This window comes from Bison bison, unplaced genomic scaffold, assembly GCF_000754665.1.
Source record: "Bison bison bison isolate TAMUID 2011002044 unplaced genomic scaffold, Bison_UMD1.0 scf7180017864490, whole genome shotgun sequence".
NCBI classification, from domain to species: Eukaryota; Metazoa; Chordata; class Mammalia; order Artiodactyla; family Bovidae; genus Bison; species Bison bison.
This window is the reverse complement of record NW_011495049.1, coordinates 6,685,036-6,701,797: the sequence shown is the minus strand read 5'-3', so window position 1 is coordinate 6,701,797 and position 16,762 is coordinate 6,685,036. Positions and strand designations below refer to the sequence as shown.

Below are 16,762 nucleotides of genomic sequence, written 5' to 3'. Positions count from 1 at the left end.
GCGGGAAGGCTATGCATCCCCAAGGGCAGGAAATAGACTGCAAGTGTCAGGCTTTTTTTTTTCTCTTCCCTATACAAAATTAAAAGGAGGTTTCCTTTCAAATTCCGTGTTGCCACAAGGATACCTGGTTCCACCCAACTTAACTTTTCTCAAACCTTGAGCTAACCAATGCGTTTTTCTTATGGAAATGTTCTCTTAAGCTATGTTAATGAAACTATGTATTTGCTTGGAAACTTGTCTTTCTTCAAGATTCATGTCAATTGTTTTATGGCCCGGGATGACTCATCTTGTGCCAGTGCTATCTCAAAATGCATGTTGTGGGTGAGGGGCCTGGTGCCACTCTCTCAGTTTTGAGATATTTCCTTTCTCTAATTAATAGCTTGCTAATAGGTATATAACTCCTTGCTAAAACTAGAAGAAGCTTTGTCTATCTCTTTTATACTTTAATAAAATTATATTACACAAGAGCTCTAAGCCATCAGGCCTTATCACTGGCCCCAAGATCAAATTCCTCTCCTCTGGAGGCCAAGAATCCCAACGTCATCACGGCTTATAGAGACCTTTCACAAACATACACTTTTTGATCTCAGTTCTGCAAACTGGATACCTGGATACTTGTCTTTGCCACTCCCTTCCCCACCCTGCCCATCTTTCCTCCAGGAATGGTGTCAGATTATAACCCCTGCGCATCCACTAACTGGCCATGCAATCTGGGGTGAATCATTTAGCCAGCTTGAACCTCAATTTTCTTATTTGCAAAATGAGGGGTTTGGATGAGATGGTTTCAAAGATGCTTTTGAATTCTAAAATACCACTACCTTTCTGTCAGGCTCTTGAAGACTGTGGCCTGTCCCTGATCAGTCCTTTCTCTGTTAAAAGGGTGAGTAGCAATTAAATGCACTGAAAAAACATGTTAGAACACAACATCCTTTGTAAAATACATGCTTTCCTGTCAGTTGCACCCTAAAAGCAACTGTAACTTTTTTTTAAATTAATCCTTCCTGGTCCAAAGGTACAGAATAAAACCTTGTATCGTACTCTCACACAGAGTATATATAGCCAGTGTTACTGCAAATAATAAAACCAACACAGGCTAATTTATACAGAAAAGAAATTTACCTGAAAGATACCTGATACCTCAAAGAACTTGAGGGAAACTGAAGAATCAGCCTTGGAAATAGGAACTAGGGGCTGTGTTGCACAATCAAGATTCCACCAGAGGGTCAGTAAGTGTAGGGTGCTGGGCCCCAGCATCTCTTCCCCGAACACTTATCACCATCCCCGTCAGGGGAGCGTAATCTCGGTTCTGTCTCGTCACAACAAAGATTTGAAGCGACAGACGTTAAAGCGCATCACAGCTCTCAGACAGTCCGTGTTATAGTTCTTGGACAGATCGATTTTATTTAGAAAATAAAAGGAAAATACATCTCGAGGCATGAGGGCATGCCGACCCAAAAGATGTGAAGAGAAAAGAGAGAGAGAGAACAAGTGTGGGAGGGAGAGAGAGAGAGACCCCCGGTCCTTTGGCGCCTCTTTTTATATGTTGTTTCCTCCCCCTGGGCCTGCCCTATGTAAATTGGGCTAGCCAGGAATGCTGTTTGTTCTACCTGAGGTCCTCACTCCGGTCCTCAGACCTTCCTTTGTTCTATTTTGGAGGGCTTTTCCCTTCCTTGTCTTTTAGCCACTGCCATTCTGGACTCCTGTTTCCTATTTTAACTACCTAACACACCCAACATTCAGAAAACGAAGATCATGGCATCCGGCCCCATCACTTCATGGGAAATAGATGGGGAAACAGTGGAAACAGTGTCAGACTTTATTTTGGGGGATTCCAAAATCACTGCAGATGGTGACTGCAGCCATGAAATTGAAAGACGCTTACTCCTTGGAAGGAAAGTTATGTCCAACCTAGATAGCATATTGAAAAGCAGAGACATTGCTTTGCCAACAAAGGTCCGTCTAGTCAGGGCTATGGTTTTTCCTGTGGTCATGTATGGATGTGAAAGTTGGACTGTGAAGAGGGCTGAGCGCCGAAGAATTGATGCTTTGGAACTGTGGTGTTGGGGAATACTCTTGAGAGTCCCTTGGACTGCAAGGAGATCCAACCAGTCCATTCTGAAGGAGATCGGCCCTGGGATTTCTTTGAAAGGAATGATGCTAAAGCTGAAACTCCAGTACTTTGGCCACCTCATGCAAAGAGTTGATTCATTGGAAAAGACTCTGATGCTGGGAGGGATTGGGGGCAGGAGGAGAAGGGAACAACAGAGGATGAGATGGCTGGATGGCATCACTGACTCGATGGACGAGAGTCTGAGTGAACTCCGGGAGATGGTGATGGACAGGGAGGCCTGGCGTGCTGAGATTCATGGGGTCGCAAAGAGTCGGACACGACTGAGCAACTGAACTGAACACACCCAAGACTCAAGTCCAACCAGCCACTATGAATGATCTATGGCTGTCTCTAGCCTTATCATCACTCCCTGAAGACCCAAAGTCTCACCAAAGAGCCTCTGATTGACTGAGCCTTGGCTAAATGTCCACACACAGGTCTAAGGGGTCCAAAGGGGGATCACCTGCTTTGCTTCAGGTTCCAGAGTAGGAAGCCAGATCCTAGCCTCCACTCATCTTGGATCTGCCTAAATAGAAAAGGTGTTTGGATGCTAAACAACGCAAAATGACACATAGCTTTCTCACCTATGATTATAAACGTAACACATCTTGAAGGCATAAGTAAGAGGTTAATCATGTTTTGGAGAGGTTTACATCTGATCAATTATACCAGCATTAGTTCGTCTCTTTATTGATTTACGTGAATGAGTAGTTGGTCCTGTAAATGAAAACATATTCATCAGTATGCTGACTAATTTATTGGGCTGGCTATTCATATTTACATGGGTCCTCTACATGACAAAAAGAGTATTTGGAATGAAGAATGAGTCACCAGAAGGAAAAAAAAATAAAACACATCTTCATTCTGAATAGAGGCTGTCCATTGAGTTTTCAAGTAAAAATGATACTGTCTGATATTTAGTTCTCTCCCAGAGTTCTTCACAGAGCTGATGGTAGTTTACCTAAGATGTGGCACTGTCCTGGTTTTATAGATCAGTTGGAATGTCTGAGGTACCCGGAATCTATAATAGATGACACGTATTGGAAGAGACACTAGAGCTAGTCTCTTTCCAGAACAAATCCACTCAGACTCCAAAACAGTTCTTCCACCCTAAGAACAAGAAGGTAGGAAGGCTCGCACTGGACTGCTATCATTAAGTGGCACCCCTCCCAAGGCCAACATAATAGAGGAGAGATTTGTCCACAAGCTCAAGGACTGAGAATATGTGGTAAGCTCAGAGAACTTGTCTGAGGAACTGCAGGGGATCAGCCTGTATGAGGCCTTTGGTTTTTGTTATGTTTTTAAGATATTCAGGGGCCAAGCAAAGAAAACCTCCTTAAAGAGAAATAAGCAGCCAGCAATCCAGAGTCCTTTATTTTGGAACACAAAGTACCTCCCTACACCAGTCCATCCTTTGTTCTTTGTACAAAGAATGTAGTCATTATGAAATAGGAATGGATGTATGTAACAAACATCCTCAAATGACCAAGGCTGAAATAGACGAGAAGTACACTTCTCTCCATAAAAAAAGTCCCTCTGTTCTCCACTGACATGCTACCTACTTGTCCTTCAGGTATCAGTGGAAATGTCGCCCCCTCTGAGAAACCTTCCCTGATGCCACCTATTATAGTATTCCGCTCTCTGTTTCCTGAGCACCTTCGAACTCTATTAAAACAATGTGTTATAAGGGAATTCCCTGGCGGTCCAGTGGTTGGGACTCCATGCTGTCACTGTCAAGGGCCTGCCTGGTTCAACCCCTGGTCAAGGAACTAAGATCCTACAGGCAGCATGGCCAAAACAAACAAACAAAAACCCAAAAATGTGTTATGGATTTGTTTCAGTTTTTTCCCACATAAAAATTAGCAACACAAAGGTAGGGGCTGTGTTTATCTCACTCATCATCTTATCTCCAAAGAGCCACCTCCTACCTGCATATCACAGGTACTTATTTGATGTACCAAATATACCTTTCTTGAATGTTCTTGAGGTTAGCAGGAATTGAATACTTCTCGTTTATCATACATAGGACTATTGCTCAGAAGATTTCAAAAATAGTAAATAGTATTAACAAAAACAACAACAGGGAAATAGGAACCATTTATGTCCCCAGCACAACAGCAGATTTGGAAAAGACCAAAAATGTGTATTTCCAATTGAAAGACCTCAGCTTATACATCAGGGGCTGACAAACTTTATCTATAAAGTGATAGTAAATGTTTTTGGCTTTGCTGGCCATATGATCACTGCTGCAACTACCCAGCTCTGCCCTGAGAGGAGGAAAGCAGCCACAACCCAAATGTAAACTTGGGTGTGATTCCTGGGTTCCAACAGGACTTTGTTTATGAACACTGAAATGTGAATTTCATGTCATCTCATATGTCATGAAATAGTCATCTTTTGATTGTCTCCAACTATCAAAAAATGAGAAAGCAGAGGACTCGGCTTGCTAACTCAGCTTGTCTGGTTTGCCAACCTCAGAGAGTACACTTAGGGTTAGGGTTAGGGTTAAGGCTTGCCCTAGGTTAAGACTCAGCTTGCCAAACTTGGCTGGTCTGGTTTGCCAACCTTAGAGAGTACACTTCTGTTCATTTCTTTAGCTGCATTCTACCCGTTCAGTGCAATTCACACTGATAAGCACCTACCATATGCCCAGCTCTGGGCCAGGGGCTCAAGAGAGGCAGAGATGGTTAAGATCTGCTTTCTGCATCCAAGGGCATGCAAGATGTGACATAAGACTGGTCCCCTGGAGAAGCAGCTGTGGCCTCTGATTGGAGGAAAGTATTTCATGACCAGGTGGCATCTGAGAGGTGAGTCATGGGCCTGGCACCCAGGAACCAGCAGCTCTGTCTGGCTGTGGCTTCAGATGAGTCCCTCAGGGGATCTTGGGCAGGCAGCCCGGGAGGAGCGGTGTCAGGTTGTGTGAGGAACCCTCAGGGTCCAGCATAAAGATTAGTCTAGTGGGCAAGTGAGAACCAACGGGGAAGATTAAACTGGTAGTAATCAGGTTATTCATTTTTTGATGTTCTAACTTACAAATAATGCAAAAGTGATCTCTGAAGCTATTTGACCCCCTTTTCTGTTACTAACTTACCAAATATTTCACCTGACATACCCTCCTGGGAAAAACACATGGAGTTCAAGGATGCCTAGGAGGCAAAAGCGCCATCAGTGTCCACCAGGAAAGAGGGTTAGTGTTTTCCCAGGAGCCAGAGTTTATAAAAGGAGTCATTGTACAATAAAATACAATATAAAATGAGGATAAAATGATAATTTCAAATATTCATTAGATTTGGGGAAAACTCTGAGCTATTATACAAGCCCCTCCCTTGCTCTATACTAATGAAGAAACCCCCATTTTGTCCCCAAGAAGAAAATTACTCAATATTATACTGTCTTTTTCCTTTTAGCTTTGAAATGGGAGTCTTGTTGGAAACCATGAATAGGAAAATAATAAATCATCTTTTCATACCAACATAAAATACAGAAAGCAGGAAAAATCAACTCAAGTTACAAAGATGGAAACTGAATTCTGCTTCAATTGTATAAAAAGTCACCTTCCTCATGCAGCCAAAAATTCAGAGCGAGTCTCCTGGAGTGCCCTCTATTAAAAGATACCATCTCAGGACATAGGATGCTCGGGAAATGAAAGTGACATTAATCTGCAGGCAGTGACCATCTCCTTCACGCCAATGTACAATCTGATGAGAGATGAGTCCAATTGCTGGCGCCCAGATGCAGTGTCTTGGCCAGAGCCTCAGGCAAAATGCCACAGCTCTGCCTTCCATTCAAGAATTCACCCAGGGGACTTCCCTGGTGGCCCAGTGCCTGAGACTCCATGCTCCCAATGCAGGGGGCCCAGGTTTGACCCTGGTCAGGAAACTAGATCCCACATGCCACAACTAAAGATCCTGGATGCCACAGCTAAGACCTGGCACAGCCAAAGAAATAATAACATTTTTTTTTAAAAGGAATTCACCTAGCTGCTCCTTTCTGCCAGCTTTATTCATCACCTTTCTCCTTTCTCTGGGCATAGGATTAGTGAATAAGGGAGTCACATGCTGGTTGAGTGCCAATCAGTGATGAATTGGCACAAAGTATAGTTGTACAATATCAACATTTCTAATTAATGAATTAATTTTTATTTTAATTTTTTCAATAAGTATTACATTTATATGGGTCAAAGTTCAACAACTATAAATAGATAAGGAATCACATTTGATTTAGGTCATACCTGAATGGTAGTGGTTTTCCCTACTTTCTACAATTTAAGCCTGAATTTTGCAACAAGGAGCTCATAATCTGAGTGCCAAAGAACTGATGCTTTCAAACTGTGGTGCTGGAGAAGACTTTGAGAGTCCCTTGGACAGCAAGGAGATCAACAAACCAGTCAATCCTAAAGGAAATCAACCCTGAATATTCATTGGAAGGACTGATGCTGAAGCTGAGGCTTCAATACTTTGGCCACCTGACGTGAAGAGCTGACTCACTGGAAAAGACTCTGATGCTGGGAAAGATTGAGGACAGGAGAAGAGGACGAGAGAGGATGAGATGGTTGGATGGCATCACTGACTCAATCGATAGGAGTCTGAGCAAACTCCTACAGATAGTGGAGGACAGGGAAGCCTGACATGCTGTGGTCGACGGAATCACAAAGAGTTGGACATGACTGAATGACTGAAGAACAACATGGAGTCAGAATGAAACTAAACAAGACAAAATTCCCTCCCACTACTAACACCCAACCTCTCAGTTCCCCCTCTATAGGTAGCCTAAATACCTTTCTAGAAATATTTTATGCATATCATTAGCAAATATATTTTCATGGATACTATTTTAAATTATGGAAATAATTTACTAGTTGAGGTAAAATGCTGGAATGAATATGCAATATCCAAAATGCAATAGTTCAAACAAAACAGGAATTTCTTTCTCTCTCATGTAACAGTCCAGGGTCAGTGGGTGACTCTGTACCATGAAGTCATTCAGGAATCCAGGCTTCCTAGCAGCTCTGCTGTCTTCGTGAAGTAGCTCTAGTCACTGCCCTTCCCGCCATCAGATGGGAGAAGGCACAAAGGCCAGAGGCCAGGGTTTTCCCTCATGCACACTTCACTTCTGCTCATTCTCTACTGGCAAAAACTTAGTCACGTGGCCACATTAGCTGCAAGGGAAGCCAGGAAATGGAGCTATAGCCAAGCTTCACCTCTGCCATAACTCTTGCAGTTATGTCTCTAAGGACTCTAGCCCTTACCCCACTCTCTACACATCACCTTACAGTGCTTTTCCAAGCTGTTGCCAAGCACCTATGCCCAGTGAGGACAGCAACCATTCCCTTAATCCTCCGAAGTACAGCTAATGTTAGGTTATAATGTTCAATAGACTGTTATTACAAAAGAGAATCACCGTGCAGGAGAGCCACGCTTAATGGTGGGCCCTACTGACTGTCCATCCAGTGAATACTTTTCCCTTTTAATATACTTTAAAAACACTTTAGGGCTTTCCTGGTGATCCAGTGATTAAGGGTCCACCTTGCAATGCAGGGGTGGCAGTTTGATCCCTGGTCCAGGAAAATTCCCCATGCCATGGGTCAACTAAGCCCATGTATCACAACTACTGAGCCTGTGCTCTAAAGCCCTTGAGCCACAAATGCTGAAGCCCACGAACCCTAGAGCCCAAGCTCCACGAGAAGAGAAACCACTACAGTGAGAAGCCCAGGCACTACAGCTAGAGAGTAGCCCCTCCTCGCTGAACCTAGAGAAAGCCGGCACACAGCAATGGAGACCCAGCATAGCCAAAAATAACTAAATACATAAAATTATTTGTAAAAGACACTTTAATGGTGCTCTGTTCTGTGTGCTTTATAAAAAAATTAAATCATTTAATCTTCATAATAACCCTCTGAAATAGGCACAGTTACGGTCCAGTGCCCAGTTTACAGATGAGGAAACTAGAACACAAAGAGGTTAAGTAATTGTCCAGGCCACAACTAAAAACCTATGCTAGTTTGCTGAACTTGGTAAAAAAAAAAAAAAATGCTTTTTTTTGCTTTCCTTATAGTAGAGGTATGACCTAATTCAAGCTAATAAATGTAAGGGGAAATCATTGGGGCAGACACCAAGGAAAACTACTGCTGTATTGACAAAATAAACAAACAAAAGGGAGAGATACAGGTGGCATACATCTTTGGTTCTTTGACCCTTACCCTTCTTCTGGTCTAGAATTTGGACATGATGCTTGGAAGTTATGCAGCCATTTTGTGGTCATGAAACGAAAACTGAAGCTGAAATAAGAAGAAAGAAGGAAACAGTCTTAGACCTTTTTTTTATGTGAGAAAAAAAAAAATATATATATATAGCCTAATTTGTATGAGATAAGAATTCGTCCCAAAGCTATCTTTCAGTTCAGTTCAGTTCAGTTCAATCACTCAGTCGTGTCCGACTCTTTGCGACCCCGTGAATTGCAGCATGCCAGGCCTCCCTGTCCATCACCAACTCCGGGAGTTCACTCAAACTCATGTCCATTGAGTTGGTGATGCCATCCAGCCATCTCATCCTCTGTCGTCCCCTTCTCCTCCTGCCCCCAATCCCTCCCAGCATCAGAGTCTTTTCCAATAAGTCAACTCTTCGCATGAGGTGGCCAAAGTATTGGAGTTTCAGCTTTAGCATCATTCCTTCCAAAGAAATCCCAGGGCTGATCTCCCTCAGAATGGACTGGTTGGATCTCCTTGCAGTCCAAGGGACTCTCAAGAGTCTTCTCCAACACCACAGTTCAAAAGCATCAATTCTTCGGTGCTCAGCTTTCTTCACAGTCCAACTCTCACATCCATACCTGACCACTGGAAAAACCATAGCCTTGACTAGATGGACCTTTATTGTCTTTACTGGTATTTAAATCTAGATCATGGTTTGATTGCCCCAAAGTCCCTAGGTCAATTATCCCTTTTTTAAGGGTTCTCCAGTTAGCCTCTCCTTTATCATGCCTGCCCTGGATCCTCTTCTCAGAGTCCAGTGCTCACTGTCTCTGTGTCAGGCTCCGATACCAACTCTACCTCCAATGCAGTCAACCTTTCCCGTCATAATGCACAGCCTCTCCTCATGGTCCTGAACTTCTGACTTGCATAATAGGGTTTTGGACCTACCCACTTAGGTTCTGGGCAAGTAGTCCTGAAACTGGGTTACCCCTTTGCACTGCTGCCCCTGCAGTTGTATTTGCTAAGTCATTTACAAAGTCCAAGAAAAGAATCACAGACATCTTCTAAAATTTGGAAAATTCCAGCCTTTTTATGTCATAGAAGCCAATATGCAGAAGGACCTCTCAACTCTGAAAGGCTCAATCTTCAATTCAGAAGTGCCATATTAAACATTCATCTGCTCCTTATGGAGCAGATACAGAGGCCCAGCTCCTACCCCCAGAGAAGAGACAGCCTGGCTTAAGGACCAAGGATTGGACAGAAAGCATATTTAACTGGTACCTGGTGAAACAGAAGGGAAGGGGGCAGGGCACAACCTTTAAAAAGAATAACCTAGCCCTTGAGGATGCAACATAACTGATTAAAAGATTTGGATTCCAGTAAACCTTGAGCCTCATTATACACTCATTGTAACACACTAGCATGTGCTAAATGACACACACATAGGTGCCATGACAGTTCCAGGAAAGAGGCCAGAAAATGGGCGGTGGCCCCAATCCTGGAAATCCCCATCCGTTCTCCAAAACAGTTGGACTTCTCCTCCCACTCATTAGCCAATGAAATTACCAAGCCCATAAAAACTAACCACCTCATATGTCCAGGCCTCTCACCTTCCAGGAGGACCCACATTCTATGGAGTGTTTCTCTCTCAATAAATCTACTTCTTAACTATTATTTTGCCTCTCACCAAATTCTTTCTGTGCTGAGACATAAAGAACCTGAGCTTCAGTAAGTCCTGAGACCAGGTGTGTGATTTCAATTAACAGACAGTGGGTTCAAGTCCTATCTGAGTTGTGCTATTTCACTGGTAACCTTCAAAGACTATGGTGAAGCTCTCCTTTTGTGACCTCTTTTCTTTCCTCCCATCAGGTAGGGCACGGTGCGTGGCACCTGTCTGTGGATAGCCAGGACTTTGGAAGACTAAATACATCCAGGTCTAAGGCTCATGGATTTCAAGCCTGAACTCTGAAATGGAGCTGTTAGCCCTAACTTCTTATCTTTTTAGCACATCAGAAGCATTTTTCCCCCCAGAACAGGAAAGCAATTTTCTCCAATAATGAATCAGAACACTGCTGGCAGCTTGGAAACAGCAGCCTTTCTCCACTTTAAGCTGTTAAGGTTTAGAAAATGTTAGGGAATGCTCAGCCAGGGGCCTCCCTGTGTGCTAGGACAGTGTGGGCAAAGAGGGAAACTTGAAGACAGGAGTGGAAAGGAACCAGGGGGGAGAAAATGATAAACAGAGGAAGCAAAACACACTCTGTTTTGCTCAGTCTGACAAGAAGCTTAGCTTAATGTCTTCCTACAGCCTATCCTGTCCCAAAAAGAACCCTCCCCCAAAGATTATATTCAGTGTGTTTGAATCTTAAGTGAAAACAGCCTTGAAAAATGTATTTGCATCTCAAGAGCTGAAACTAAATATTTTTCCTGTATTGGTGAGAAGGTCAGGGGCCACGGGCTGTCAAGGCCGGAGGAAGAGAGCTCCATGCTGCCTGAACTGGATTCAGAACGCCCCCACAACCCTCCTGGTGGGTCCAGCGGTCCCCTGGGCCCAGGAACCTGGGGGTGGAGGTGGGGGGAGGGCTTCTGGAGCCCCCTCCAACTCCTCCATCTCCACAGGAGCCCCTCTCCAATCCTCCATGTCCACAGCCAATCACACAGTGTCGCCTGTCGTCCCTTGTCTCCCACAACTGCTCTGAGACACCCCACTTAAGGCTTTCAAAAACTATGAATTGTTGGCTTTAAGATGGTTAATTTTATGTTATGTGAATTTTATCTCCAACATTTTTTTCCTTTAAAAAGTTTTTTTTTTTTTTAAATCATGTGAAATGATGGGCAGAAAACACGGTCAATGAAGGTTACCTGTTTAAATCCTAGCTCCCTCATCCATCCCCAAAACAGGTTACCCCCTCTCCCACCAGTCCTGGTTTGGCCCCGTGGTGCTAAAGCCTCATTCTACCACTGCTTTCCCTAACAGGGGAATAGCCTATTTAGGGATATAGGGGATACAGGTATATCACTAATATACCTATTAGTGATACCCTAATAGGTATCACTATTTCAAGTGTCTCCAGTGGGTACCTCTATCATTTCTTGTTCAATCAAACATAGTATTTTCACCAGCCACACCCTGCTTTGTAAAGGGAGGCCCCCCACCCACTTTCTTCTCACTCACTTTCTCCTAACTCCATGCTGTCATCTGTATTTTAATTTTTGTACCATTAAAGTTGACAGAAGTTATTCTATTCTGAAATTATAATTATTTTTTTTCCTTTTTTTTTTTTTTTTGCCACACCACATGGCTTGTGGGATCTTCATTCCTCCACCAGGGGTTGAACTGGTAGCCGTGACAGTGAAAGTGCAGAGTCCTAATCCCTAGGCTGCCAAGGACTCCCTGCCATTATATGAAGTCTTCTGTGCTTTGCCTTCACAGTTGAAAATCAAGTAAGTGTTCATACCACCCTAATTGCCCATATAATGTTTACTGCACAGTTTAATAACTGCTTTCTAAGAAAATGTCCCAGAACTGAACAACATGGGTTTCCAGATGTAAAGGGCTCATGCGTGCACATGTGCAAAGTCGCTTCAGTCGTGTCCAACTCTGTGGGACCCTATGGACTGCAGACTGCCAGGCTCCTCTATCCATGGGTTTCCCCAGGAAACAATACTGGAGTGGGTTGCCATGCCCTCCTCCAAAGGAATCTTCCCAAACCAAGGATGGAACCCACTTCTCTTACATCTACCTACATTGGCAGGTGGGTTCTTTACCACTAGCACCACCTAGGAAGCCCAGGTAAAGGGCTTACTAAGTGCCTAAAATATTACATAAAAATATTAATAGACACAGATTAGGCAAACAATAGTGAAATTTAAACCACTGTAAGAAAAAAAGGGGGGTAAATGCTGCATGTTTGTAAAGAGAGAGGGAAGAAAACATCGCCACTGAAAGATCACAAATCAGAATGGCTTCAAATTTTCTCTCAATAACTCTGGGAACTAGAAGACAGAATGCTTTCAGACTTTTGAAGAACAATCATTTTCAACTTGGAATTTTTATACCCAGAAAAATTATCAAACAAGTCTTCAGGTAGAATAAAGACATTTTCAGATATGCAAGGACTCAAAAATTTACCTTCCATATATAATTTCTAGGAACTTACTGGAGATATGTACCAACAAATAGAGGAAGTAAGTTAAGAAAAAGAAAGATATAGGACCATCCAGGAGAATCACAGAATCCTAGGGGGACAGCAAGCAGAAAGCAGTCAATTAAAATTTGAAAAGAGTGAAGTAAAAGGAGATATCAAAGACTTGACACTATCCTTGAGCACTTGGAACAACTTAAGTAAGCAGCCAAGACAGAAAAGCTTAAGGGGAGAGGAGCATGGTGGAAAGGAAGACAAGAAGTCCAGGGGAAAAACAGCTGTTCAAGAAAGGAAATAGTTATGAATAATGATGATGAGTAGGATGATGATGACCATGGGATTTTTAACTCAAAATGGAAGAATAACCACACATCTCCCTCTGTCTTGAGATCTGAATTAAATAGATAGTAAGTGAATTATAAACCACTATTTTGAGGAGAACTGGAGGGGTTCCATCAGTAGACCAAGGTGTTCAGCTTATTTCTGGGAGGCAGAAAATAGTTGGAAGGATTTTGGATCAAGATGCTTATCAAACACAGGCATTTACTTTTACTTGTTCCTAAAACCCCATCAAAACATATTATTAAGGGTATAAAACCATGAAGATAACATGTTTCATATTCCAGATCATCCCATTTTATCACCCACAAAATACAATGTGTTTAATTTGGTTTCCACACCTTGGGTCAGTTCTGCCTCTCAGCTCTCATCACCTCAGGATCTCAGTGAATCTCACACAGCAGGGACGTGGAGGAGCACCAAGGACAACAGAAGAACTGCAAGACTCATTCTGTTCTTGGTTCCATTCCTGAGGCTCCTTGAGTAAATTAGAGGGCCTCTCAGAGCCCTGCTGGTCTCATCAGTAAAGTGGAGATTATAACGTCTGTCCTATTTCCTTCAAGTTGCACTTGCTGAACTAAAATGAGACCAGGAGTAGATAGAAACTATATGTTCTCATCCTCAAGCCTTGACTGTTAAAGTCTTCACCTTTTAATATTCAAGTTACAGTGAAGGCAGGGCATGCTTGCCTAGATGAACAGACTCTTCTTCACCCCATCTCATCCTCACCTCACCTGACCTACTATGGGAAATCAGTCCCTACAGTTCCACCATCAGCCCCAAAACAGGTCAGTCTGCATGGCTTGGAGGATGGACAGGGATATGGCATGGGCTGGGGGCACTGTCCACTGACAAGATCGTGACCACAGTGCAAAATATGATCAATTCTCCATTGTTATCTTCTTGTTCCCAGATCCCACAGAGGAGAGTCAGCCTTCCCCAACCTTTCACTCAGCGAGGTACCCAGGCCCAGACTATTGGGCCTATTGACCTGCACTCTCATTCCTTGTATGAAAGCCTCTTGCCTCAGACATGTTGGTGGTCCAGGATTGTGATGTTCTAGCATCAGCCTCCCTCTCCTGCTTACCAGCCCTGGCACAGTACCCAAGTCAACAGCACCAATCCTCCCAAGGTGAAGGGAGGTGTGAAGTGTCCTTCTTTCAAGGCTTCACTGTCCTTCTTTCCCCTAGTCCAGCCTCTCTCCATCTGTCCCAATACCCTGATGACAGGTAGAGTAGGCTGAAAAATACCTTTCCCAAAGAGGTGCACATCCTAGTCCCTGAAATATATGAATATGTTACAAAAGGAACTTTGCAAGATGTAATTAAACTAAGGATCTTGACATGAGGGATTATTCTGAATTATCTGAGTGGGCCCAGTAGTGTCACAAAAGTCTTTCTGAAAGTGAAGCAAAAGGACAGAAGGAAGCAGAGGAAGACAAAGCTGTGTGACAATGGAAGCAGAGTTGAGGGAGAAACTGAGATATGAAGGGAGTAAGTGACCACCAGCCAAGGAATGCAGGCGGCCTCTAGAAAGAGGAAAAGGCAAGGAAGTGGATTAGCTCTTACAGCAGTGCTCCCCAATCTTTTTGGCACCAGGGACCGGTTTTCTGGAAGACAATCTTTCCAAGCACTGGGTTGAGGGGAATAGTTTTGGGACGATTCAAGCACATTAAATTTCCTGTGCACTTTATTTCTATTTCATCAGCTCCACCTCAGATCATCAGGCATTAGATCCTGGAGGTTGGGAACCCCTGCAGCAATAAAAAACTAATAAGATAGGACTGAAAATTAGATCATTTACTTTGAAAAGCTATTTGGCAATATTTACAGAAGCTGAACATATGCCTATTTATGACTCACAATTCCACTCTTAGGTACATACCCAACCAGAAATGTGTATATATGTTCACCAAAGACATCTGCTATAACATTCCTAGCAGCATTATCTGAATAATTACTCCAATGTGTATCAGTAATAAGATGAGTGAAGTGAGGGACATTCACACAATGGAATACTATACAGCAAAAGGAAGGAACAAGCTAGGGACGTCCCTGGCAGTCCAGTGGTTAAAACTCTTCACTTGCACTGCTTGTCAAAAATGAATAAATAAATAAAAGTATGAACAAGCTAAATCTATAGATAGTATGCACCTCCTCAACATAGTTTTAAGAGAGAGAAGCCAGAACAGTATATTCTTCATGATTCAATTGCTACAAAGTGTAAATATAAGCCAAAGTAATCTATGTTGGTTGAAGCCACTACCCTGCCCCCTAGAAGAGAGAAAAAAGAGACAGTCTTCTGGAGAACTGGTAATCGTCTGTCTCTGGGTGTTAATGATGTGTTAGTATAAGTAAAATCATTGAAACTGTGAAAAGCATATCTATTAAATATTTACTATCAGTTTAGTTCAGTTCAGGTCAGTCCCTCAGTGGTGCCTGACTCTTCCTGACCCCATGGAAGCAGCAGGCCAGGCTTCCCTTGTCCATCACCAGCCCCAGGAGCTTGCTCAAACTCATGTCCATGGACTTGGTGATGCCATCCAACCATCTCATCCTCTGTTGTCCCCTTCTCCTCCTGCCTTTAATCTTTCCCAGCATCAGGGTCTTTTCCAAGTATCTACTATACACTAATAAAAACTTTTTTAATGGGGGAAAGGAGACCTGTACCTTCATGCAAATTTACCCAATTGCTTCCTGTGACCTCTGATTTCCACAAACAAATGGATGCGGCGACAATCCAAACCTAGGGCTCCAGCTCCATAGAGCTCAACTCTAGGTTAAAATAACCTATGAACTTAACATATACTTACTAAGGGGCCAATTTTAGCAGATTATTTTTCTAAATAATCCTCTCAGAGTTAAATCTACTTTCCCCCTTTAAGGACTCTAAACTACAAATTATTTTTAACTGACGTCATCTGAACAACCATAAAAGACAGTCACGGTCCTTTCTCCACCAGATGATTCCTGATAAATGAATTCAAATCATTGCTTAAAATTCGTCTCTTTTTAATTCCATAGAGGAGTTTCACATGTAAAATATAAGTCAATTAATATGTATTAATGTTTTGATAATACTAGAATCAAGTTATAAACTCACAAAAACGAAAGAACAGCTGCTCCCACGAATGCCTCAACCTGAAGTGAGATTCTGGCTTTACCAAAACAGAGGACAGGGACGGGAAAGGGGACGAGAGACCCGTGGGGGACGGACGCGTGGACCAGCCGTGTGGATAAGAACTAGAAGGAGGGACGCAGACATGGACAGGGGGAACCAAGAGCAGTTATGTAGGGGTGACTGACGCCCTGCACTGGAAAAAAAACCCTGCCGCCCCTGTTCTGGGCCAGATCGCTGTAGCCAAAGCGCTGTGGCCGGGTTGGGGTGTGAGGATAGCGGGTGGCGGATACTCGAGGGGACAAAAGGCGGGGCTTCAGAGGCCACACTTCGGTCCCCGGGGCCGAAACAGACTTTGGCCCCGCCGCCCCCACCTGCAGCACAGCCCCGAACCCGCGCGTCACTCCCAGCGGAAACGAGGCGCAGCCAGGGCTTCTGGCGAGGTGCGCGCCTCCCGGCCCCCGCTCCGCTTCGCAGCTCCCGGTCCGCTGCCCGCATCTCTCCGCCGAGCGGGGGCGGGGACAGAGCTGCACCTACCAGGATCTGCGACTCAAGCGGCGGTGCAGCCAGCGGAGTCAACATCCCAGCTCGGACGGCGCCCTGGGTCCACCGGCGCGAAGGGTCGGAGCGGAACCGGGAAGGCGGGAGGCGCCCCGCCGACTAGACAGCGCGTCGCAGGTCAGTGTGCGGCGCCGGCTGTGCGGGCTGCAGTTAGGAAAACTTTGGTTTGCGTGTCGGCTGCCGGGAGGAGGGCGCGGAGTGCGCAGCCCCGGCCCAGGGCCTCCGTGCGCCCCACCGGGTATACTTGGGCCCTGGGAGACGGCATCTCCTGCGCCCTGACACTGCGGAGCCCTGGAGCCCACCGAG

General features: G+C 44.1%; 1 protein-coding gene across 2 annotated transcripts in view; it reads left to right on the top strand.

Moving 5' to 3' along the window:
• The first annotated feature begins 16,470 nt into the window (after positions 1–16,470).
• Positions 16,471–16,762, top strand: part of ANKRD34B (ankyrin repeat domain 34B) — a 17,854-nt gene continuing 17,562 nt past the window's right edge. For both annotated transcript variants that reach the window (XM_010863362.1, XM_010863363.1), the window contains exon 1: positions 16,471–16,573. The gene's annotated coding sequence lies outside the window, so the exon portion shown is untranslated. The remainder of the gene's footprint in view (positions 16,574–16,762) is intronic.